The following is a 26,143-nucleotide window of genomic DNA, read 5'->3' as shown; positions in this document are numbered from 1 at the left end:
CGGGAGGAGGGGGGCGGGCGGGCGGGCGTGCGTGCGTGCGTGCGTTGTGGCAGTTTTTTTTTCTTTTTGGAACGGCGGGCTTAGCGATGCATGGATTAGCGGTGGGCTGGTGGCTTAATGCGTGGCTTATAGTGTTAAACATGAAAGGATTATGGATCATTAGATTTGATAGATGAATGGGTTAGATTGTTTGGATCTGCCCCTCTCTTTCTTTTATAATGGTAGTAGAAGAATATCATGGGTGTCAATACATCATGAAACTTCACACGTGAGTAGAATGATCTACTAAGTTTTATACCGTGAAATTTTATTTTATTTTTAATTTTTTCTAGTATTTTTTATGAATGTACCATTACATGGGTGCGCGTGCATCCATGTTCACTTTTGTATTTTCGGTCACTTTGTTCAGCAGTTTCAACCCTTTTAAAAAAGCTTCAAGGAGGCTACAAGGCAAGACAAAAAATTAGTCGTTGTGTGTTGCAAAAAGGATTTGAAAATAGATCTTCCGCTCCGTCTTGCTGCAGCGACTGGAGCTGGGCCTTGGTGTTGGTGTAGAGGATCGTTTGCAGCTTGTCAAGGAAGACCTTAACTGCCGGATCCATGGCCTCTAGATGCACGCGCTTGTAGCAGACTCCGCGTCTCCATGAATTTGCGCTAGATTGGGGCCGGTGAAGAGGGGTGGGTTGGTCTCTGATACTAGATAATAAGATAGGGATAGCTAGGTAGCACAAATACTCGATGTACACTATCCAATCGCAATTACAGGTAGCGATTACAAGGATTACATGAATGAAACAGAGTTCTTGCGGGAGGGGAAAGAGCCATGCGGCCGTTGCCGCGCCTCTAAGTACTGGACTGCGCTAACGGGTTGGCTCGCCCACTCTGGGCCGTAGTAGCGCTTGGGCCGCGCTGGTGCATGCTGTCGTGCACTACGCGTTTCTCTGCCGACGGCAGCTGGAAAGACAAAGATTGCGAGTTTGATCCCTAGACCAAGAGAGCCACAGTAATAGATTAATTTCCACACGGTGTGAGGTGACAGTAGAGGGCCAACAGATCTTGATGTAAAATACCATTCTTACTAATATCAATTAGTAAGCTTGCATATGTTCGGTTCGAAGATCAAAAATAGTTTCATGTCACAGGGATACATCTAGTCCCAACTAAAAACACATATAGTTATAGTTTTAATGACAGAAGTTCGCACGTGCAACACACATTATAAGCTTAGCTCCGTCCCCTTCTAAATATACGTGAACAAAGTAAGCTACTAATCTTCTTTTTAAATTAGACCAATGCCCTCTTGATCAATTGAAATTTCATAAAATTTATTACAATGAATAACTACTGAGGGAACATAGGACTTCTTACATATCTTTTCTAAATATAAAATGTATATCTTCATCAAAGTCTTCTATGTTATAATTCAGCTTCATGTGCATGCAGTTCCTAATGTTAGCAGTAATCAGAGCACTCCTGCACAACAACCGCGACGACAATCTTCCTTCTCTTTATCATCGCTCACCATCTGTGTCCCGTCATTGATGGCACCTTAGCCACACTACACCGGCTCTGGCACCATAAAGGCGATGGTAGAGATCCCGTGGGAAGGTACCTTCGCCACACTACACCGGCTCTGGCACCATTAAGGCGATGGTACATTCCGTGGGACTGTCGCGCATGGTACCAGGCCAAGATGCTCCCGCCAACCATGAAAGCGGCCACCTGCTGCAAACATTTGAAGAGTCATTATGTGATTACTATTACATCTACATCTGATGAATGAGAATAACAAGTAGGATGGTGAATGAGAAGTCAACATCCAACATGAATAGCTAGACAACATGTAGATAACAGGCTAAACTTCCTTTCCTGCTAAATCTTTGATATTACCCCAGTAATGCGAACCAACTGCTTCAAGCTTCTCAGATGGACCCTTATATCCCTTAGTTCTTCTACCGAAACAAACTACTTGCCCCGGGATAACCACCATATGTCCGTAAGACAACAACTTGCACCTTCCACTTGGCATGGTTCATAGTTGATTGTGCCTCTTCAGCTCTCACGGGATACAACCAGACAATGTCATGTATAATGCTCCAATAATCAGACAATCAAGATGCATGAACTAATATGTAGACTCAATCTTCTTAGTGAAGATATCTTAACATGTGTTGACATTTACAAAAATGCCTGTCATGATTTCATAGATGACAAAGGCAGACAATTACGATGCCAACATTGCCAGCACATTATATTAGTGAACTCACACGTACATGTACATTCCGTAGTTTACCGGATTTTATTATTGACAGAACAGGCAGAAGATTTTAAAAGGTAAATAGACAAATAAGAATCCAAGTAATATCAACATTGGGATGCTCTGGTTTATATATCATTGCTCTGATTTCTTAAGCCTTTGGTTTTTTGTGCAATATATTTTCCATGTAATAGCAAGCTGAAGGATGATAAGCTCAAAGAGGTTACCAGGACCAAAGATGATTATCTAAAAGAAACCTTGAAGCAAAAAGCTGATGTCGATAAAACAGTATAAGGCCTAAAATAAAAACATGTCTTCATAGTAAAAGTCTTAGTCGTCCTAGAACAGTTCGAAAAGTCTTAGTGGCTTTATCTAAAAAAAAAAGATGCTTAGTGGCTCTGCATGCTATGACAACCATCAATTGAAGTACATATCTCGCTGGACTTGAACTCTTGCGACTAAGATATCAATTGAAACCCAGATTCACCGAGAAGTAGGAAATATGGCTGCAATATATCAATGGCTCGAATAATGTGCAATATATCAATGGGCTTGAATAATGTGCAACATATCAATATGACAATATTAGCTATCCACTACACAACCAAATTTAACCGAAAATCTATAAGATGAGTTCTAATAATAGCAATCCAACAACTACTAATCCAAACTCACTTGTGCAAACTTGCGGCCATGCGGCATCAGTAAATGCGTAAGGATGACCATGTGCCCCATAATTGGAAATCTGAAATAATAGACACCGAGTGTTAATGGAGAATAGCAAAATATGAAAAAACAGATAAGAAGGTGAAAATTCAACCTAACATATATTATCTCCCTCAGAAGCCAATAGTATGCACTGGATGTGTCCAAGATGCTGCTTTGACCTTGCTGAATTTTTCATGTGTTACCGTCATAGGACACGAAAAATGTGCAGCTATATACACCCAAGAAATCGTCTCCAAGGTTCAGGCTACAAAAAAAAAAAAATCTGACGTATTCGGAAAACCGTAGAGAACAAAAAGCGCTCAAACAACTTTGGCTCTAAGTCTGGTAGGCGACCAAGCACTGCAGCACCTCGTGACATGCCTTCTCAAATCTTGCATTGAAGTAATTTTACTTGCTGGCACAACTTTTTCTGTTCCAAAATCTTCGGGTTTGGTCAACCACCTTATCAGATTATATGATTATGATATATCAAGCAAGATTTAAGTCATGTAACATCACAACATCCCAAATTAGCAGGCATGTCTTTAAGCTTCTGTATGAGCTTGCAAAGAAATTTTGTTGGCCCATCTAGATTGTCTGTGCAGAAGCATTGATCTCAGATTGCTGGTTGTATATCTAAAAAATTCAAACTATAATCCCAGGTTAAATCTTGCAAACTACCCAGAAAGTTTATATCTCAATAAAAAATGCTTACACATCAATTTCTCACTTTTTTCTGAACCTCGTGTCAACAGATTGCTATAGTCAGTAGAGTGTAATCATATTCATAGCACGTCGTATGAAAATGGTAGATATCCTACTGCCTATCTCTGGAAAATTGAACAATACCTAAACTGCAATTAACTGTAAGCAGCCATGCTTAACTTGGCTCAAACAGAAGCTTGAGAAGTTCCTTTTCTTGGTGGTTAACGTCTTAGAAGTTAGAATGAACTGAAAGAAGTGCATTATTGGTTGAGTAGGAAGTTCTTGGTCTTGGAACCATGGCAGTTGCCGGTTGCTATCATTTAAAAGAAGAGCCTTCATTTTTAGCAGAGTTTCTGGAGTATTTCACGCTTAAGTAAGAAATAGTAGTATTCTGGGTTGAACATTAAATAATTAAGCATGACATGTCATTGACTTAAATATTACACACGAAACTGGCCAGGGATGAGTTATACTCAAATAAACTTGCAAAGTGTAAATTACCTGTACGCAGGTTAGCCTCGAGCAAATCTTTGTACAAATCAAATCAGATCACATAAATTATTCTTCTGAATCGAACTGCAGTGTGTAGACGGCAGGGCGGTGGCGGCGTCGGGGCAAGGCAATTCGTGCGCCTAGGCGGCCGCATCCGATGGAGATGGATGGAAGACGAATCGGAGTGCTGGAATGTCGCTGGCCCGGCTGGGCACGTGGAGACGTGGGGAGGCCACCAGTGTGGCGCCTGGGATGCAGCGCGTGGGAAGAGACGGCGTGGGAGCGCGTGGGAGGCACGGCGGGGGATTGGATAAGGCCTGTGTGCTCTCTTTCTCCGTCGAGGACGACAGCGACGGCACCCAGGCCGGCTGCTCGCCTCGGTTCAAGGTTCTCGACCTTCTATTGTATGGGAGAAAGGTGGGGATTGATTTTTGGCCGCGAGGCAGAGGAATTAGATGCCGATGGCACCAGGAGAGGATGAACAGCGAGGGGAAGCGAGGGCCTCGACAGCGGTGGACTGCCCTCTGCCTCTCGATGTGCCCCTCCTCCCCGGAGGCGGCGGTGGGGACCTTGGGGGGCGTGTAACCGTAGAGCGCCGGCCAGAGGAGGGCCAGGCGGCGGCCATGAAACCTTGTGGGAGGTGCGGGCGGGGCTGGTGGGGGTGGGTGGTTTGAGACTTGGAGAGGAACGGGAGATCGTGGGTGGGCGTGACGTTGGGGAGGGGATCGGGAGTTCTGCTATAGGCGTCCTTTTTTCCTTCTATAAGAGCTAAACATGTTATAACTAATGGCAGTGATGGGTAATTACACTGTCAAACACGTTTGATTTGATGATGTGGTATGACTTCAATGATCAGATTAGCATGGTTCAATGGTTGAGATGATTTGGTTCTTCGCCCTTTCGTGCTTTTATATGGGTTGATGGTTGAAATTATTTTTTCCCGATGCTACTCATCCCCAAGGTATCTCCATATTATAGAGTATTTCATTAATATTTCAAGCAGACCGTGGTCCCTCAAAGATCCTAAGGTTGAGTAAATGCGATGAAAGATCTTAATCTACAATTTTCTTTGTTTACACTACAAGGGCTCTGTCAATTCTTGGTATCCTCATGAGCATACCTATAGAAATCACTGCTAGGTACTGGTGATCTAAACGCTCTTATATTTATTTACGGAGGGAGTACCAAATATAGAGCACATTTTTTTTATAGAATTAGTCACATATGAAGAGGATGATCAAATGATAAGAATCCACTTTTTAGACTAGTAAGTTTGCACGTGCAACACACGTCTTAATCATTGGAAAGTGAAATCACATAAGTATAAAATAAAATAAAAGGTGTTCTAAAATATATGGATTAAATGGATACACAATGTTGTGAGTTCACAGAGGTTATTTCTTAGAAGAGAGACTAATTGTGATGATGTTGTTGCATGGAGACAATGATATATTGTTTAATACCGAGTGCTTAATAGGCTGTAAAAGATAAAAAAAATTGTGGTTACAATTGGAGAATAGCCTTGCGCTGTGTTTAGTACATGGAGATGCAATCCTTTGGTCTTAATATCATGGTGTGAGCAATTGATACCTAATCTTAGAAAAAGATATTAATATCATGGTGTAAGCGATTGATAACCAAAATATGAGAAAAGTTCTAGGATAAAGTTAGATCCATCGATATGAGATTACTAACAAAATGTTTATGTAAATCTCGAAATGGCATGAAATTTCTGGAACTTGATTACATGTTGCAAATACTCAAGAACTCAGCTTGATGACTACTAAAATGAAAAAGATATATCCCAGATAAAAATATCAATGGCATTGAACCAATGGTCTGAAGTAAAATCTTAACACCAACTGATTTGAAGGAGTTCTTTCTTTTACAATCAAAGGACTCACCTATATTGCTCAAGATTACTCAGTTTGAAAAAAAGGCAAGATCGTCCAGAGTGGCATTACGCCACAGCCTCGGGTCAGTAACTTGCAAGGGTAGCTTTGCACACAGTGGTGCATAGAAATTAGGCTCTGCAAAGAAAAGACAGTACCGAACAAAAATCCTGGCCCAACTCCTCAATTTCACACAGGAGGCCCATAATCTCTTATCTGTTTTGTTTTCTTGAGTTCCACATGTCCACCAGTGCCTGACAATCAGATTTGAAGGCAACATCAGGCCATTCTCCCCCCCCTTCGCAAGACGTACCCCATCTTGGAGAGCAAGTATTTCAGCATAAGGGCTATTGGATTAACGCGATCGAACGGTTGAGATATGTTGGATCAAAATTTGTTAACTGTATCAACATAAGCTCTGCGAATGTGACTAAATCGGTAAAGTATTTATTTCTATAGTGGACAACAAATGAAATTGTTCAAGAGTTAAATAGCACGGCCACCCTTATTAGAATAACCTAGTTTCCTTCACGCAATACATGTAGTGGTAAACATATTGTGCACTGTTCTGTATGCAAATTAAAATAAAAAGGAAAACCCTTTTTTTATCTTGTTGAAAATATTCACCGGAAATCCATCCTCTGTTTTAGAAAATTTGGGCGTAGAAGTTTTTTTTTCTTGAACTTATCTGGGTTAGAAGTTAACTCAATAAAGAATGAAGTATGAATGAGATCTTGGAGTTCTTTTGGCAGATATTTCAAATCCTTGCAGATAGCTTAATCTTTTTTGTTAGCTTCTATTTCAGGTTGTTGGACGTTGGGTGCAATATACCTCAGTGAAAGATAAATAGAGAGAGGGGAGGAATGCACATATACCTGGCGGAGTAGGAGGGGACTTAGGTTGTTGGGCGTATTGTTGTATGGGTGTTACGGAGGATGGCGACGGCGTTAACAGGGTTGGCGGCAACACTATGTAAGAAAATAAAAAGGTATATTAGATTCAGAGAGAAGGTGCACTATGCACATTAAAAGAGTTTTTCTGCTAGTCATAGAGCATTATCGACATTGTACTGCAAATAAATTAACCTATCAGAAGTTCCAAATGACCCAAAGAATCAGAGAATGAGGAAATAGGGAGGGCTACATACATATGTCAAGTTGAAAAATCTGAAACCAAATCCAAAACTGTAGCACAACCAACTAAAGAAAGCTCGCTGGAGTCAGGCTCGAGCTCAGTCCATATGGCAGGCTACAATATTATGAACACATTAAGCACTACCATATATCAGCTCCATGAGTATTTGTTGTGAAAAACATATAAGCAGACTACTTTGAAAGCTAGCAAGACCAGCATTATAAGAATCAAATTAATGCGCACTCCTCTTCCCACTTGCAATATGAACCGCCATTTGTTATTTTCATAATACCATCACATAAATTAGATCCCGACTGATCCAACTAAGGACAAAAACTTGAGCTCTTGCAACTAAATTTACCTGCATCAGGTCATCGACATTGGCATTATCACCTAAATGGAATGGTTCAAACAATCCTATACAAGAAAGAAACAAATTGCCCAATTAGTGAGAACCATAATAGAGACTGCTCCTACTGTCACAAGAATGAATAGCAAAATCTCTCTTTAAGAGAAAAAATAGGGTCGCAAGTTGAGGAATATCCCAAGCCTTGGGAGGCATATGAAGTTTAGGGAACTTGATATGGAGGTAGATTGTTTGAACTGTGACGGCAGCGGCCGAGAAGGCGGCGGCGGCAGCGTCCCTGCTTGAACGGCGGCGTGGGGCGGATGGGGGCGCGGCATGGGGCGGCGGCGGCGGCGGCGACGGCCCTGTTGTACAGGTGGCCGGGAAGGCGGCGGCGGCAGCGTCCCTGCTCGAACGGCGGCGTGGGGCGGATGGGGGCGCGGCGTGGGGCGGCGGGGCAGCGAAGGAGCGGAGGGTCGATGCGATGCGACGGTTCCTTTCCTGCGAAGGGTATACATGTAAGGAAGGGGATCAAGCAGAGAATAAAAAGGATTGATTAGCGCTAAACGTGTTTAGTCACCATAAGGATCATCAATTCCAGTGAACCCTGCGGATGATTTACAAAGTAAGATTTGCGAAACATAAGCAAAAAGGGTAGTCTGTTGGTTCTTTTACCTTTGATTTTTCCAGCACGGGCAAGCTTGTACAAGCCTTTTGGATCCCTAGCTTCACATACTTCAAGTGGGACATTCAAAAACACCTACATAAATACACTTCTCTATGCCGGTTACCTTTTTATTGAAAAGGGGGGGTCACCTCGGCCTCTGCATTAGAACGATGCATACGACCAACTTAATTGAATATCAAATAGATTCAAGAAAGGTCTTAAAGTCTCAGCGAAAGCAAAGAAAAGCTTACAGAGAGCCAAATAAAAGTAGACATAGAGCCACAACCGGCTGGTATAAGAAAGATAGGGAAACTAATTGCCTATCCTATTACATGATCGCCATCCAAACCGGTTGAAAATATCCCGTGCTACCATCTCCCACCGGATAGATCCAGTAACAAATCGCTCACTGGCCTCCGTCGGAGTGAGTAGCGACCACATACGGATCAACACAGTGGCTTGAAAGATAACCTGCAAAAAATGAATATTTGTTGTTCTGTTAAAAACCAAATCATTTCTACAGTTCCAGACTGCCCACAATAAAGCACATGCTCCTGCTCGAATGTGTCCTGATGTTTCGGACTCTATCTCGTTAAGCCACGTCCCAAATAATGTGCTGACAGAATTCGGAGGAGTAATGTTAAAGGTTATATGTACCGTACGCCATAGAGCTTTTTCCAACGGGCAGTCAAGAAAAAGGTGTTTGATAGTTTCATCCCGATCACAAAAACTGCATCTAGTAGGTCATGTCCAGTTACGCTTTATCAGATTCTCCTTAGTTAAAATGACTTGTTTATGTACAAACCACATAAACACCTTAACTTTCAAAGGAACTTTGACTTTTCAAACATATTTGGAACTAGGAATGGAGTTAGAATTGATAACATCGAGATACACCGATTTAACTGTGGACTCTCCAGTTCTAGTAAGCTTCTAGCGCAGCTGATCGGGCTATTGAGACAGCTGGACCTATATCAGTCTACTCACTAAATGGAGCCAAGCTTCCCAACAATTTCCGACAAGCGTCCTCCTGAATTGGATATTGAGAGGGATGGCCTGAAGTACTGTTACAACATAAGCGTCTCTTCATTGAACAATTCTATAGAGAGACGAATGTTGAAGCGCAAGGGGTGTTTCCCCTAGCCAAGTATCCTCCCAGAATCGCGTGGTGGTGCCATTTCCGATTATAAACTTTGTCTTATTGAAAAAAACTGATTTAACTCTCATTAGCCCTTTCCAAAAAGGCGAGTCACCTGGGACAAAGTTTTGGAGTGGAGGTACTTACTGAGGAGAATCTGCACCCATGTGGCCTCTGTCTCAACAGATAACTTAGATAGCCACTTGCTGAGAAGACATATGTTCTTGACCTCAATATTTTTAATGCCAAGACCCCCTTGGTCTTTTGGTTTACAAATAATATCCCATTTGGCGAGTCTATGTTTTCGTTTTAGTTCATCATTCCGCCAGAAAAATCGGGATCGATAGAAGTCCAGCCTTTTTCTAACTCCAACCGGAACCTCGAAAAACGACAAGAGAAACATAGGCATACTCGTGAGAACCGAATTAATAAGAATTAACTGGCCTCTATGACATGAGCTTGCCCTTCCAGCAGCTCAGTTTCTTCTCAAATCGATCCTCAATGCACTTCCATTCTCTGTTTGTCAGCTTACGATGATGAATGGGTATACCTAAATACGTAAAAGGTAAAGCCCCCAATTCGCACCCAAACAATTGCCTATAAGCCTCTTGTTCCTCATTGGCCCTTCCAAAGCAGAACAACTCGCTTTTATGAAAGTTAATCATTAATCCAGTCAATTGTTCAAATAAGCATAACACCAGCTTCATGTTTCTCGCTTTTGCCAAGTCATGTTCCATAAAGATGATAGTATCATCAGTGAATTGTAGGATAGACACACCTCCATCAACTAGATGATGCACCAGTCACCTACCTGACCAGCCTCCTTAGCCCTTCCTCTTAGAATCGCCAACATATCGACTACAATGTTGAACAATATAGGAGACATCGGATCACCTTGTCTCAGGCCCTTATGTGTCTGGAAATAATGACCTATGTCATCGTTCACTTTAATTCCAACACTCCCTTTTTGCGTGAAAGATTCTACCTGGCGATGCCAGGTTGATCCAAAACCTTTCATATGCAATGCCTGTTGAAGAAAAGGCCATTTGAATTTATCATACGCTTTCTCGAAATCCACCTTGAAGACAACTCCATCGAGTTTTCTCGTGTGAATTTCATGGAGCATTTCATGAAGGACCACAACTCCTTCTAGGATGTTTTTGTCCGGCATGAAAGCAGTTTGAGACTGCTGCACCACAGAATGCGCAATCTGTGTGAGCCTATTAGTCCCTACCTTGGTGAAAATTTTGAAACTAACGTTAAGAAGACAGATGGGCCTGAACTGCTCAATTCTCACAGCCCTTGTTTTCTTAGGAAGCAAAGTTATCATTCCAAAACTCAAGTGAAACAACTGAAGTTGTCCAGAGAATATTTCATGAAACATTGGTATCAAATCCCCCTTAATAATATGCCAGCACTTTTTTTATAAAACTCCACCGGAAATCCATCCGGCCCTAGAGCCTTATTATTCTTCACATGTGAAATAGCTTCAAACACCTCTTTCTCCGAAAATGGGGCAGTCAAAATATCGTTCTCATCTGCAGTAAGTTGAGGAACATCCTTGGCCCAAATAGCTGCTTGTAGTATTCGATTATGTATAATTTTAGGTTTTCCTGTCCTAAAATCGTTCCTTCATCTTGCTCAAGCTGAAAGATTCTTTTCTTTCTGTGCTTGCCATTAGCGATCATGCGAAAGAATTGAGTGTTCGTGTCCCCCTGGACAACTTTGTGAACCTTAGCTCGCAGTGCCCACTTCAATTCCTCTTCAAGGAGAAGTTCTTTCAATCTCATCTCTGCATAAATTTTAGCATGAAGCTCCGTGGTCTCTAGAAGTGTGGACTCGGCTTTTAAATCTAGGGACTGAATAAGTGTAAGGAGCCTTTCCTTTTCAACCTTATAAATCCCACTAAGTTGCTTAGCCCACCCACACAAGAAACTTCTCAAGTGCCTTATCTTATTCTGCCATCGCTCAACCAGAGTCCTACCTCCTGCATCCTTAGCCCATTTCCTGGCTATCAGATCCAAGAAGCCTTCTCTTTCAAACCATGCCAATTCAAACGAAAAGGAATTTTTGTTCCCCATGTGGGTTGCCTCACCAGAGTCAACCAGTAAAGGTGTGTGATCAGATATTCCACACGACAATGCCTGGACTGTTACCAAGGGAAATTTCTGTTCCCATTCAATGCTCGCGAGGACTCGATCCAGCTTTTCAAACGTCGGGTTTGGCAAGGTATTAGCCAAGGTGAATTTTCTACCCGAAATCTCTATCTCTCTCAGATCCAAGCTTTCAATAATGGTATTAAACATGAACGACTACCTGTCATCGAAATCATTATTGTTCTTTTCCTCTCTTCTTCTAATAATGTTGAAATCGCCCCCAACCAAGATTGGGAGCTGCTCGGAACCGAAAATTCAAACAAGATCTGCCAGGAACTCTGGTTTGAGTTCGGGCTGTGCGGCACCATATACTGCCACCAATGCTCAATTAAAACCATCAGCCTTCGATCTAACCCGAAACTTAACAGTGAAATCTCCCATCACTACGCTTCATACTTCCAGCGATTCACATCTAACTCCAAGTAAGATCCCACCCGATCTTCCTCTCGGAGGGAGGCAATGCCAATCAAAATCCCCCCCCCCCCGATAGAGTACCGAGAAACTGTGGAGAAAAAATATCTCTACCAATTTCCGAGAGAGCAATGAAATCCAACCTATGCTCGATAGAAGCATCCTCAAGAAACCTTCTTTTAGCCAAGTCTTTCAAACCTCGGCTATTCCAAAAGATTCCTCTCATATTTCGTCATGGAATTTTTTAGTGGTACGGATCCTAGCACTTCACACCGCGGAAGCAGGGTAAATCTTCCGCTTCCACTTGCGTTTAGGTTTGTTTTGATCCTCCACCCTGTCCTCACAACCGGGCTCCATGGACCTAACAACCTCAGCCTCGAAAGTATCATCCTCTTCCTCTGTCTTAGGAAGGGATGGTGCAAGATCCGCACAAAATCTATCTAGCACCCTGACTCCCAATGCATCGATGTCAGAATCATTCATGGGTTTAACCGCTGCTAAGTTTCGAAGCATTTCTAAAGCGCGTTCCGCTTCCAAATCCAGGATATCATTTACAGAGTTAGAAATTTCACTATCATTACTACCTAGTGAAACTCCTAATTGATTTGCATTATTTATGATCTCATCATTACTATGCCGATTACCTTAATAATAAGATTGACCAGATGGTTCGAAGGAGTTGTACAGTGTGTGTAAATATACCTCAATGAATGTAGAATTGTGCAGTAATTTACGACAAGCACTTCGTTCACTTCTATAGGGTGATATCAAGCAAGCAATGCAGATCAGACCTGCATCTACAAATAGTTTTGCTACTTCTCCTAAAAAATTGGACATAAACAAATTTAGAAATGGTATAATTGCAAGGCAAAAAACGATCACAATATTGATATTTCTCAACAGACCAAACATACCTACTCTGCATATATTTTCAGCACAATCCTTTGCTTCGAAATAGAGGTCTCGATTCAACCCATGCCTCAGATTTTCACCGTCTAGAATGTCGGTCAGATGACCTATGGAGTGCAGCTCGCGACCTACTGTGCATGCTAGTGTGCTTTTGCCTGAAGTATAACATTGAGATCTTACAAAGATATTAGAGGCTTCACAGTTTAGTGTATGACTATGATGACTTGATCAGCTCGTAAATACCTGAACCACTTAACCCCGTTATCCACACAACACAACCCTTCTGGTTTAGCAATTTCTGCCTCTCAAACTGCCCCTATTGGACAGTCATACCAAAGAATGTTTGTCGATTTCCCAACGGTTGAGGTCACAAGCTTGTTGATACCTGGTAATTTCAGGCTCGTAAGAATCTTGAAAAGATAAATCTTGTTTTCTAGAATGCTGCCAAAGATAATCACATTTGGCATATAGTGTTCCAGGATTGTGACTGCCTATCTAATACTCCCTCCTTTCACTTTTGTAACTTGTGATTTCTCATAACTGAAGATCTAAGGAAGGTGCTAATTCACACAGTCTGCTATGATTCCATAAGCAAAAGACTTGATAAAACTAAATTTTTTTGGTTGCATGGACATGTCATTGATGTGAGCATCCCATTTAAGGGTCCCAGTTCCAAACAGTGTTAGCACCAACTAGTCCTCACAGCACCATGCACTGTTTTTCATTTTCTTCTTGAAGTTCTCTATATGTTTGGGTTCGGTCCCCTCACAGTATCATCAAGCTATGGTTGTGTCAGCACCAACCATTCCCCGCAGCACCATGTGTTGTCTTAAAGAAAACTTGGAAAATGTTTGAAAAATGAAGGACTGACAGGGGCTATTTGTCTAGTTCGACCAATGAGTGGCATGATTGAACTACATTAAATTTCCAAATAAACCAATCTAATAACAAGTCAATCTAAAAAAAATTCACTCCCTTTCTACACCTGGTGCTTGTAGGCTATGTGGCACTACCTAGTCGTCATGCAATAATCATCAAAAGAAGAGCAAACAAAGACAACAACCTGAGCCTGAGATGCTAAATTATTTAGTTCAAGTCCCATTGAACAAAGACACTGATAGTGTAACCTCCAAGCAACACCAGACAAAAATTGTGTGGTCTGCTTTCGAAAATATTGACAAAGCTAGTCATTTTCATACGGGTTTTGTGGTTCGTTGATATCGACATGCAGATGTCAGATATGCGCACAACTATCTTCTTGGCAGCTCTTTATGAGATTCCCTTTAACACCCGAGAAATTACTCAAACAACAAATTAGGAATATGTGGTGCACGCACAACCTGTACCAGCATCACTGAGAAGGCGCAAGGCCCATGAAGAAACCGTTACACTATGTATCGTCAAACAGAGGACTACTGAGAAGCTCAACTCAACTGCTAGTCTGTCATACTCACCCAAATCGTTCTCCTCCATACATGGCGTTCGTCCAGGTCGTTACTCATAATAAAATGAAATGAACCAGAGACAAAGTTGGTGGGGTTGGTTTTGAGGATTGGAAACCCACAAGTATGTTAATGCACCATGTGTGCACATGGTGAGAAATATATCTAAAAATCAGCTGGGGTCTTATAAAATGGATTGAGTTCCCTGAACAGAAAAGGATTCAATGATACCTGTTGAGTATCATTGTTATTTAGTACACGTAGGATGGCGCAGTATTTATTCTACCTTGCCTTGTACTCCAAGATTGTAAGAGGGAAGATGGGGTGGTGGTGGTAATGGCGATCGATTCAGTCTCACTAGCCCGATTTGTGGGGTTTGATTACAACAGACGAGTACAAAGACGAATAACAGGAGAAAGGGGGTTAGGGTTTGGGTAGTCGCAGCTGTTCCCTTGATCCTCTGGATGCCCGATCCCTCTGGTGGTAGCGCCCTAAGTAGTGGCCTGGTGGTTGGGCTTCAGTGCACCCATGCTAGCCCAGTCACTCGCGAGTTGGGCTTCCTGTCCCTGGCAGGCCTTGGAGCGGAGGGCGAGCCCCGGGTCGGTGGGTCCTCCTTGTCAGCCTGGGCGTGGAGACCAGGGGTGTTGACATCCCCTCCCCTTGCGAGGAGGCTTGCCCCCAAGCCTCTGCCATCGAGAAGCGGGCTTGCAGGGTGACTTTGTCTTAAGTGTCAGTAATGTTTGCTTGATTCGACCACTGGATGAGCACCTGTTCGGCCATGGAACCATTCTTCTTGCGCCAACAATTTTGAAGCACTGCGACAGGGACTGCAGGAACATCAATATGAACTGGGAGTTCGAAAGATGAAGTCATACCCGGAATAAGGCAGTGGTGCAGCTGGGAGACATGGAAGACTGGGTGCACTTGAGACTACGCCGGGAGGTATAGTTTGTACGCAACTTCATTGATCTTGGCGATGATGTTGAATGGCCCGTAATATTTGAAGGATAACTTGTGATTGGTGTGCCATGCAACTGATGTTTGGATGTACGATGGCAGCTTCAAGTACACAGAGTCGCCAACCTCGAATGCACGGTGCGATCTGCGTTTGTCCGCCTGGGTTTTCATGCACTGCCGGGCTCGATGAAGATGTTGCTAAAGAAGGTCCTGGACCACAGCGTGCTTGTCTAGCCAGGTTTGTAAGGCAGGCATAGTACACTCCATGGTGGATTGATGCCCCAATGTCGTGTCTCGTGCCCGAACATGGCCTAGAAGGGAGACATGCCAATACTTGAATGGTGAGAAGAATTGTACCAAAATTGGGCGAGGGGGATCCAGTAGCTCCATCAGCACGGGCAGGCATGCACAAAACACCGTAGGTACGTCTCGATACATTGGTTGACGCGCTTGGTCTGTCCATCCATCTGTGGATGATTGGATGTGCTCATCCGCAATTCAGTGCCTGCATACTTGAATAGCTCGCGCCAAAACATGCTGGTGAACACCAGGTCACGGTCTGATATGATAGCTCCCGAGAATCCGTGGATCCTGTAGATGATGTTCATGTAGAGCAGAGCTACCTTGGACGCAGTATACGAGGAAGGAAATGGGCAAACTTGGTGCACTTGTCGACCACAACCCACAGACAGTTGAATTTACCGGATTGTGGGAGCCCATCGACGAAGTCCATGGTGATCATCTCCCATGGTTGTTGAGGAATTGGTAATGGTTCCAAGAGTCTCGGGGACGCCGCTCTATCGGGCTTGGCTTGTTGACAAGTAGGACAACAGCGCACATAGTGGAGAACTTGAATCCTCCTTTTGGGCCACATGAACAGGCGGCAAATGCACTTGAAGGTGGCAGGAAATCCAGAGTGCCCCCAATGGGTTGTCATGAAATGCTGCCATGATCTTCTGTTGGAGTTCAGTGGATCCCCCGAGCCAGATGCGCTAGTGGAATCGTAGGACGCTGTTCTGAAGGGTGAAACGACCTTTCGGGTCCTCCCTGATGGCCAGCTGCTCGAGCAATTTCTGCGCCTGTGGGTTGCAGTTATAACTGGACAAAACATCTTCGAGCTAACTCGGCTGGCAGGAAGTGACAGTGAATGATGTTGCAGCGGGTTGGAGCATGAAAGGGTGTCAACTGCTGTGTTCTCGGCGCCTTTCTTGTAGATGATGATGTAACACAGGCCAAGGAGTTTTGTGAATGCTCGTTGTTGCCAGGATGTTGTCAATTGCTGCTCCTCGAGGTGGATCAAGCTTTTCTTGTCTGTGTAGATGATGAACTCAGGTATGGGCGCGATTGGTCCACTGCAACTATTATGGCAAGGTATTCTTTCTTGTATGTGGAGAGGCCTTGGTACCACGGGCTCAAACTCTTGCTCATAAAGGTGATGGGATGGCCATCTTGCTGCAACATGGCGCCAATGCCTTTGTCACAAGCGTCTGTCTCAATCATGAAGGCTTTGGTGAAATTTGACAGGGCTAGGATTGGGGCTGAGGTGAGTTGCTGCTTCACAACTCGAATTCTTGTGCTGTGTTGTCCGTCCAGACAAATGGAGCCCCCATTTTCAAGAGATTGAAAAGGGGTTGAGCGATGACACCAAATCCACAAACGAACCTGCGGTAGTAGCCTGCTAGCCCCAAGAAACAGCGGACCTCCATGGCGTCTTGCAGCGTGGGCCATGATTGAACCACCTGGACCTTGCTGGGTTCTGTAGAGACACGCTTGTCGCTGATCACATGGCCGATGTACGAAAGTTGTTGTTGCCCAAACTCACATTTGGTGATCTTCACTTTCCACTGATCCCTGCGAAGGAGTTGGAGGACTTACCGCAAGTGGTCCAGGTGATCTTCCCAAGTCTTGCCGAAGATGAGGATGTTGTCTAAGAAGACGAGCACACAGTTTTGTAGCAAAGGATGAAGCATGTTGGTCATAGCCCCCAAGAAGGTTGCTGGTCCACCCGCCAATCCAAATGACAACACTTTGAATTCATAATTCCCTGTGTGTGTTTGAAATGCCATTTTGAATTCTTCACCCACTGCGAGTCTGATCTGATGGTAGCTTGCTCATGGGTCGAGCTTGGTGAACTAAGCTGCTCCATGCAGCTCGTCCAACAACTCTTTGATGATGGGAACCGGGAATTTGCTAAAGCATGTGAAAGTGCAACTATCCGTGGGTGGTTTTGGTAATGATTAACAACATATAGCTCATTGAACTAATGCTATTTCAAGATGAATATTTCAGGAAAGTTCAATGATTGGCATGACATGGATTAGGAATGTGGACCCCTCAAAATGCTAAGGACAAAGGATTAGCTCAAGCTCTAAAAGCTCAAGATTCTACATTCTACTTTTAAGTGATCCAAGATCACATTGAGTCCATAGGAAAGCCAATAATATTAAAAGGGGATGAGGTGTTGCTTAATGGCTTGGTTGCTCAGAATGCTTAGTGATATGCTCCAAAAACCCTCAACCACTTTCTCATATCCACATATGTCCCAAACCAAAAGTCAAACTCGGCCCCACCGATTTGATCTATCCGGCGCCACCGAGTTCATTTGACATAGCCACTGCCAGAAACCCTAGTCACTTTGGTCTCACCGATAGGGATCTCGGTCTCACCGAGATGGGATTGCAAACTCTCTGTTTCCCTTCATAATGTTTCGGTCTAAATCAGATGAGCTATTGGTCCCACCGAGTTCGCAATGCAAACTCCCTATTTCCCTTTCGTAACATTTCGGTCTCACAGATATGAGGGAATCGGTCCCACCGAGTTTGCTTGACCAACTCTCTGGTTAGCTTATTACCAAAGTTAGTTCCACCGAGTTTGTGTAATCGGTCTCACCGAGATTACGTTATGCCCAAACCCTAATGAAATCGGTCCCACCGAGTGGACATGTCGGTCCCCCTGAAATGCCTAACGGTCACATTATGAACTAAATCGGTCTGACCGAGTTTTCTGATTCGGTCCCATCGAGTTTGGTAAATTGTGTGTAACGGTTAGATTTTGTGTGGAGGCTATATATACCCCTCCACCCTCTCCTCATTCATGAGGAAAGCCATCAGAACATGCCTACACTTCTAGCATTTATTTTCTAAGAGAGAACCACCTACTCATGTGTTGAGGCCAAGATATTCCAATCCTACCATATGAATCTTGATCTCTAGCCTTCCCCAAGTTTCTTTCCACTCACATCATCTTCCCACCAAATCCAATCCTATGAGAGAGAGTTGAGTGTTGGGGAGACTATTATTTGAAGCACAAGAGTAAGGAGTTCATCATCAACACACCATCTATTACCTTTTGGAGAGTGATGTCTCCTAGATTGGTTAGGTGTCACTTGGGAGCCTCCGTCAAGATTGTGGAGTTGAACCAATGAGTTTGTACGGGCAAGGAGATCGCCTACTTCGTGAAGATCTACCCTAGTGAGGCAAGTCCTTGCTGGGCGATGGCCATGATGGGATAGACAAGGTTGCTTCTTCGTGGACCCTTCGTGGGTGGAGCCCTCCATGGACTCGCGCAACCGTTACCATTCGTGGGTTGAAGTCTCCATCAACGTGGATGTACGATAGCACCACCTATCGGAACCATGCCAAAAATCTCCGTGTCAACATTGCGTTTGCTCCTTCCAAACTCCTCCCCTTTACCTTCATATGCAATGATTTACATTCCGCTGCTATACTCTTAGAATTGCATGTGTAGGTTGATTGCTTGACTTGTGCTAAGTTGCCAAAATCGGCCAAGAACTAAAATTGGGAAAATGCTAGATTTTTATTTGGTCAAGTAGTCTAATCACCCCCCTCTAGACATACTTTCGATCCTACAAGTGGTATCAGAGCTATGGTCTCCATTTGACTTGATTTCCATAGCTTTTGGTGATCATAGCCTTGGTTTCACAACCTAGGAGAGTATGGCGTCTAGCGAGGGAAATTACCACCATAGAGGTCCTTACTTTGATGGTACTGATTTTGCTAGTTGGAAGCATAAGATGAAAATGCATATTCTTGGACATAACCCCGCCGTTTGGGCTATTGTGTGTATTGGCTTGCAAGGTGATATCTTTGATGGGAGAGAACCAAACCGTGAAGCTACCGCGAAAGAGTTGAAGATGCTGCAATACAACACTCAAGCTTGTGATATTCTCTTCAACGGATTGTGCCCCGAAGAATTCAACAAAATAAGCCGCCTTGAGAATGCAAAGGAAATTTGGGATACTTTGATTGATATGCATGAAGGTACCGACTCCGTCAAGGAATCCAAATTGGATGTGCTTCAAAGTCAACTTGACAAGTTCAAAATGAAGGATGGTGAAGGTGTCGCTAAAATGTGCTCTAGGTTTGCTCTCATCACAAATGAGATTGTCGGCTTAAGAAGTGAAGAGATGACCGATAGATTCATCATCAAGAAGATCCTAAGAGCCTTGGATGGAAAATATGATACCGTGTGCACATTGATCCAAATGATGCCCAATTACAAAGATCTCAAGCCAACAGAAGTCATTGGAAGAATTGTTGCTCATGAGATGTCACTCAAGGCTAAAGAGGAACTTCACAACAAGTCAAGTGGTGCTTACAAAGCCTCATGTGATGTTCCTACATCATCAAGTGAGAAACAAACCTTCAATGAAGAATTGAGACTAATGCTGAAGAACTTCAACAAGTTCTACAAGAGTAGAAGCAAGGAAATAAGTTCCAAGTCAAGGTCCTACAATGACAAAAGATCTTCGGGTCATGAACGTAATTGCTACAATTGTGGAAGATCCGGACACTACTCCAATGAGTGTATGGCTCCCTACAAAAGAAGAGAAGATTTACCTAAAAGAAGAAGTAGAAGAGAAGAATCACCACTAAGAGAGAGAAGGAGTAGAGATGATCATTATGAACGAAGAACCTCCCGGAGAAGCAAGGATTCGGAAAGGAAGGGCAAATCATCAAAGAGCTACACAAAGCAAAGACATCAAGCTCATGTTGGTGAATGGGTATCCGGCTCCGACTCCGACCATCACTCCGAAAGAAGTTATCACTCCAACTCCGAATATACTCAAGATGAAGGTGTTGCCGGTTTAGCACTTGTGTCAACCTACTCGTATGACATATTTGACTCACCAAATGAAGGAATTGGAATATGCATCATGGCTAAAGGCCCAAAGGTAAAACACCCCGGGTATGTTGATTCCAATAGTGATGAAGATGATTTGTTAGGTGATGATTATTTACTTGTTGACAACTCTAGTGATGAATACTATGATGAAACGTTAATTAATCATGATAGTCAAGATAAAACGAATGCCAATCATAAGTAGAAGATTGAGCGTCTAACTAAAGAGCTAAATACTCTTAAGTTAGCTCATGAAACTACCTTGGAAGATCATCGAGAACTTTAAAGACTCATGAGAAGTTGCGCTTTGAAAAGATCAACCTTGAGTAAGAGCATGAGTTTTTAAAGGCAATCAATGATGATGTTCGCAAGAAAAGTTCTTCTTACATTTCCAATCATTTACTCTTGTCTGCTTACATGCCATAAGTTAAATCTGGCAACAAAAGTAAGAAAGATTCTTCCTCTAGTAGTAACAATAATCATGCTAAATCCAATGTTGTTGCTTCTAGTAGTTCTCTTTATTCCACTAATGATTCTCTTAGCCAAGTTACACTTGAGCAAGAAAATAGCTTAATGAAGGGAATTATATAGAAAGGTGTTTACAAGAGACTTGCCAGAAGTAAGCAATCTGAGGAAATAATACGCAAGCAAGGAAGGCACCGGAAGAATCAAGGTGTTGGTTTTGAACGAAAATTCAATGTCAATGGAGTTGAGTGGGAAGAAGATCAATACCCCAAGACGAAGTTTGTTCCTCAACAAGAGAAGTATGATCATACTTCTTTCCAAGGGACACAAGCTCAAGATGATCTTCCACCACAAGACCACAAGAAAAAAGCAAGGATAAGCTTCAAGAGGAGATTGATGCATTTGAAGAAGCTCCCAAGGCCTTGGTCAAGTGGGTTCCCAAGACTACATCAAGTTCTACTCCATCAAGTACGACTACAACCCCAAGGATTCCCATCAAGATGATGTGGATCCCGAAGAAGAAGAACTAGAGAGTTCTTGAGGGTGACTTCGCCAACACACTTCACTCATATCATTTTGGCAAGAACAAGTGCAAACAACTTCCACATCATGCACTAGTTCATGGAGTCACAAACCCTCTTATTGTTAAGACAAGGGACAAGGTAACCTAATGCTTTCATAGACATCATCTTGTGTGTGCATCACTCTGTGTCTATGGATATCCTTGTTTGTTCCTTGTGGGACTAACCCGTGTAGGTATTGGAAGTGCAACTCACTCTAATGGACTGCTCCAAATGATCTACATCAACAATGAGCATCCACATCTTCAACACCTACATGAAGTAATCATTGACAAAACCCAAGGTTAGTTCATCCCTCTTAGGGGGGATATCACATCTAGGGGAGCTTTACTCTAAGAATTGAGCTAAAGCAACTCTAACGGTGTGAGCACAACAATGCTTTATGTAAAAGTGGTAACCCCACTTGTGCTTAAACGGTGAGTATGACCTATGATCAAATGTTCTCATTTGAATCCTAAGTTAATATACTCATATATAGATGACCTAGTTATCGCAAATTGCTTGATAGATGCTAGAGTATTTGTGCATGCTTTGCCACATATTTCATTTGCCATTTTATTGTGTGAGCATGTTGGTTGCATGTTTTACTCATTCAAGGACATCCACTTGTTACTTTGATTGTTTGGCTCTTTCTCTTTTGCCAAGTGGATGGACAAGAATGCCTAAGAACCTTCTTTAGCTATCTATGCTTTTGTCGTCTCAACTCTATTGATGCTACATCACAAAGTTTGATCAAGTCAGATTCGAACCACTCTGTGTGAGGAGCACTCGGAGTCCCGATTCGTTGTAGACTTAAACTTCCAAAACCTCTTTGTGCATTTCGGTATGACCGAGTCATCCATTTAGGTCACATCAAGTTCACTAAGTTGATCTAGGTTTTCATCTCGATGCAACCGATTTGAACATTTCGGTCACATCAAGTTGCAGTAACCGCTTGCGATTCTGCATCTCGGTGCCACCGAGTTGTTCCACTCGGTCACACTGACAGGATTGGGATATATATACCCGCGGGTGATATTTTGGAAATTTCTTCAAAAACCCCTCAGCCCGCGCGTATCCTACTCTGCCTCCTCGGGTCTCCGGATTGACTCCTTGCCGTCAGCGACCTCCCGCCGCTGCCGTTGCCGCCGTAGCGAACACCCACCGAACTAGGGTATGTGTTTGACCCCTTGTGCTCTCATTTTTCCTCCGATTCAAAGCACGAGGTCAATGCCATGATTCTTGCCACGTCTGAAATTAATCTACCCAGAGAAAAATTCCTTAGGTTTAGTTTGATTCGAAAATTTAGGGTTAGCTCGCCGCTGAACTCATCTCGGACCGACCGAATCGTAGAAATCGGTCTCACCGATTTGGCTTAGGCCATTACACGTGCGCTTTTCGGTCTGACCGAAAACTGCAAATCTGTGTGACTGAGTTCAATTCTCTATGAAACCCTAGCAATCTCGGTGCCACCAAACTGTGACTCGGTCTGACCGAGTTCACTAGTTTAGGTTCCAAATGTTGCTTCGGTATCACCGAGTTTATCAATTCGGTAGCTCCGAAATCATTTCAGTAGAGAACTAAAACTAAGTTTTTGACTCATTTGTTTTGTAAAATCTCTGCGCTTTGTGATGCTCATCTACTCTACCTCATCTATATCTATTCACAAGGTTTGCTGTCAGTTTGCCTGCCAAGATGTCTGACCAGAGTGATAGCCAGAATAAGTCTGAAGAGCAAGTGCAAATGAGTGAAGGCACTAATATCTCAAGCAGCTATGATGAGGGCAGCAGGAGCACACCAAGTAACTTGCTCAAGGTAGCCACTAGAGCAAGGAAGAAGAGAACCCCAGACTCTGAAGATGAGGATTATGTTGCTATTGAGGATGAGGCCACCTCAAAGAAGAAGGTGATGAAGAAGGAGTATGGCACTGCTGCTACCACAAAGCCTGGTATGAACAAGAAGGCACCAGCAAGGAGAGTGCCAACATCCAAGCCAAGGAAAGTTGCAACAGGAGAAACCATGAAAATCACACTAGAATCAGATGATGGTGAAGCAGTTGGTGATGGCAAGAAGAAGAAAAGGGCAAGAACCACAATTGCAAAAGTTCTTGGAAAGTCAACTATGGTGAGAGATTCTGAAGAGGAAGAGGAAGAGGATACTGCACCAGCACCCAAGTTCCAAAAGCTAATGGGAGATGCAATCAAGTCAGGGGCTGCTGCTAAGCCCAAACATGCTCCCAAAGCTGCTGCTCATACCACCAAGTCTGCACCCAAGAAAAGCACCAGAAACATCCCAGCTGAAGAGAAGAACAAGGCCCCAGTGCCTGAAGTTGAAGAAGAAGATGCTGAAGCCCAAGCGTTGAGAAAACTTAAACCAAAGATTCCAGACCAGAATGACACTCATCCAGTGGCAGAGGACATGAGCATCAGGAAGGATGCAAGTCTGAGACTTTGGAGGAAGAATGATCCTTATGCTGTGAGATGGAAAACTGCTGTGGACTACAGGTTCCACACCAAAGAACAATAAGACTTCTACGAGACCATTCTGCTTGACAAGAAGCCAATTGTCTGTGACATGAGATGGGTTGACTGGACATACATCAGAGAGAATGAAGATCACTTCCCAGGTGTATATGACAACTTCAAAGCTTGTGGAGTTGACAAGTTTGTTGGACAGAAGCTCACCAAGTGGAATGATGAGCTATCATGCAATTCAACTCCACTGCTCATTTCTATCCAGATGGAAGGATAACGTGGATGTCTGAAGGTACAAGGTACCAATCAACCGTTGAAGAATGGGCAAAATTGATCAATGCTCCAGAAGACCATGAGGATGATTTGGATGTGTATGCCAAGAAGAAGAAAGACCACAACTCCATGACAAGTATGTACAAGGAAATTCCTCATGAAGCCCTAGAAACTCATAAGTTGGGCTCTATGAAGTATCTGTTGTCTGGTCTGCCTACCATCAACACTATCTTGAGGCATACTCTTTTGCCCAAATTTGGAGATCATAGGATGATAAGAGGACATTCAATCAACTTGCTGCACATTTTTGATGTCCCTCAAAAATTCAAGGTCATGAGTCTGATTGTAGAGACAATTAAGAGGACAGTTGCTGGTCAAAAAAGGTCTTGTGGGTATGCTCCATAAATTCAGGTGGTCATCAACTCAAAGATGGGCACATGCACTTACTTGTTGGACAAAGAGCACTTACCCCTCAAGCCAGATTTTGAAGACAACACAGTTGTCATGGATGAGAATGACCCTTCATCAGTGCAAGCACATGAGAAGAGAGCAAAGGCAAGGGCAGAAAAATCTGCAAAGATGCCAAGTGCTGAAGAGGCATCTCAAGTGTTCTTGAAGAGAAAACAAGATCAACTTGGATTTCTGATCCAATCTACCTTGAGGATTGAGAAGGGCTTGGTCACCCTGACTCAGAATCAGGAAAGCTTGGAGAGGATCATTGAACAAAAGTTCTATGATCTTGATCTGAAAGTCACTGAGATACAAACAATAGTTGAGCAGCTCCAGGAGGAAGCAGAGGAGAAGAAAGGAAAGGAAACTATAGAAGCTTTTCAGTATGTGGCAAGATGTCAGAGGTCAGCTGCAGTGCCAATACTTGATGCTAGAGCAACTACATCTGCACCAGCAGCCACAACTTCAGTGCCACCTCCAGTAGCCACTCCAGCAGCTCCAGCTACATCAACTGAAGCCTTCGTCCTTGGAGTCATAACTACACCACCTCACGGAGACCAAGCCTGAGAGACGCATAGCACTATGCATATTTGAACTTTTTGGTAACTTGTTGCCAAAGGGGGAGAAATATGTATAGATCATAGGCTTCAAGAGAGAGTGTTGTTTTTTGTCTCTCTTGCACGTTATTTGGGTGAACTTTATTGTATGCTTGTTTGATACCTTATGTGCTTGTGTGAGATACTTGAACGATCATGTGTTTGATTATATGCTACTTTAATGTGTGTTTGGATGATATTATCTCTTATATTCATATATGATCATTCACTTGTTGGGGAACGTTGCAGAAAACAAAAAATTTCCTACTCGTTTCACCAAGATCATCTAGGAGTTCAACTAGCAACGAGTGATTAGATGCATCTACATACCTTTGTAGATCGCGCACGGAAGCGTTCAAAAGAACGGTGATGATGTAGTCGTACTCGACGTGATCCAAATCACCGATGACCAGCACCGAACGGACGACACCTCCGCGTTCAACACACGTACGGGACGGGAGACGTCTCCTCCTTCTTGATCCAGCAAAGGGGGAGGAGAGGTTGATGAAGATCCAGCAGCACGACGGCGTGGTGGTGGATGCAGGGCGTCACAGCAGCAGGGCTTCGCCGAGACTACGAGGGAGAGACGTAACGGGGGGAGATGGAGGCGCCAGGGGCTGGTGTGAAATCCCTCCTCTCCCCCCCACTATATATAGGGGTGCCAGGGGGGGCGCCGGCCCTAGTAGATGGCATCTACTAGGGGGGGCGGCGGCCAAGGGGAGGTTTCCCTCCCCCCAAGGCACCTAGGGGTGCCTTCCACCACATGGACTCTTCCATGGTGGAAACCCTAGGCGCATGGGCCTATAGGGGCTGGTGCCCTTGGCCCATCTAGGCCAAGGCGCACCCCCTACAGCCCATGTGGCCCCCCGGGACAGGTGGCCCCACCCGGTGGACCCCCGGGACCCTTCCGGTGGTCCCGGTACAATACCGATAACCCCGAAACTTGTCCCGATGCCCGAAATAGCACTT

The 26,143-nt window shown here is 43.6% G+C and overlaps 1 long non-coding RNA gene across 3 annotated transcripts; it reads right to left on the bottom strand.

Moving 5' to 3' along the window:
- Positions 1-1,161: 1,161 nt before the first annotated feature.
- Positions 1,162-4,878, bottom strand: LOC119295830. 3 transcript variants are annotated; one of them, XR_005144349.1, is made up of 4 exons: positions 4,172-4,878; positions 3,078-3,230; positions 2,933-3,002; positions 1,167-1,722 (listed from the first exon to the last, which is right to left on the bottom strand). It is a non-coding gene; the product is annotated as an uncharacterized LOC119295830 (long non-coding RNA). The 3 variants fall into 3 exon arrangements; XR_005144350.1 differs by having other exon boundaries at positions 1,162-1,725; positions 3,078-4,878; XR_005144348.1 differs by having other exon boundaries at positions 1,166-1,722; positions 3,078-4,878.
- Positions 4,879-26,143: the final 21,265 nt, after the last annotated feature.

This window comes from Triticum dicoccoides, chromosome 4B, assembly GCF_002162155.2.
Source record: "Triticum dicoccoides isolate Atlit2015 ecotype Zavitan chromosome 4B, WEW_v2.0, whole genome shotgun sequence".
NCBI lineage: Eukaryota > Viridiplantae > Streptophyta > Magnoliopsida > Poales > Poaceae > Triticum > Triticum dicoccoides.
The sequence above is the reverse complement of the archived record's forward strand: the minus strand, read 5'-3'. Positions and strand labels throughout refer to the sequence as shown.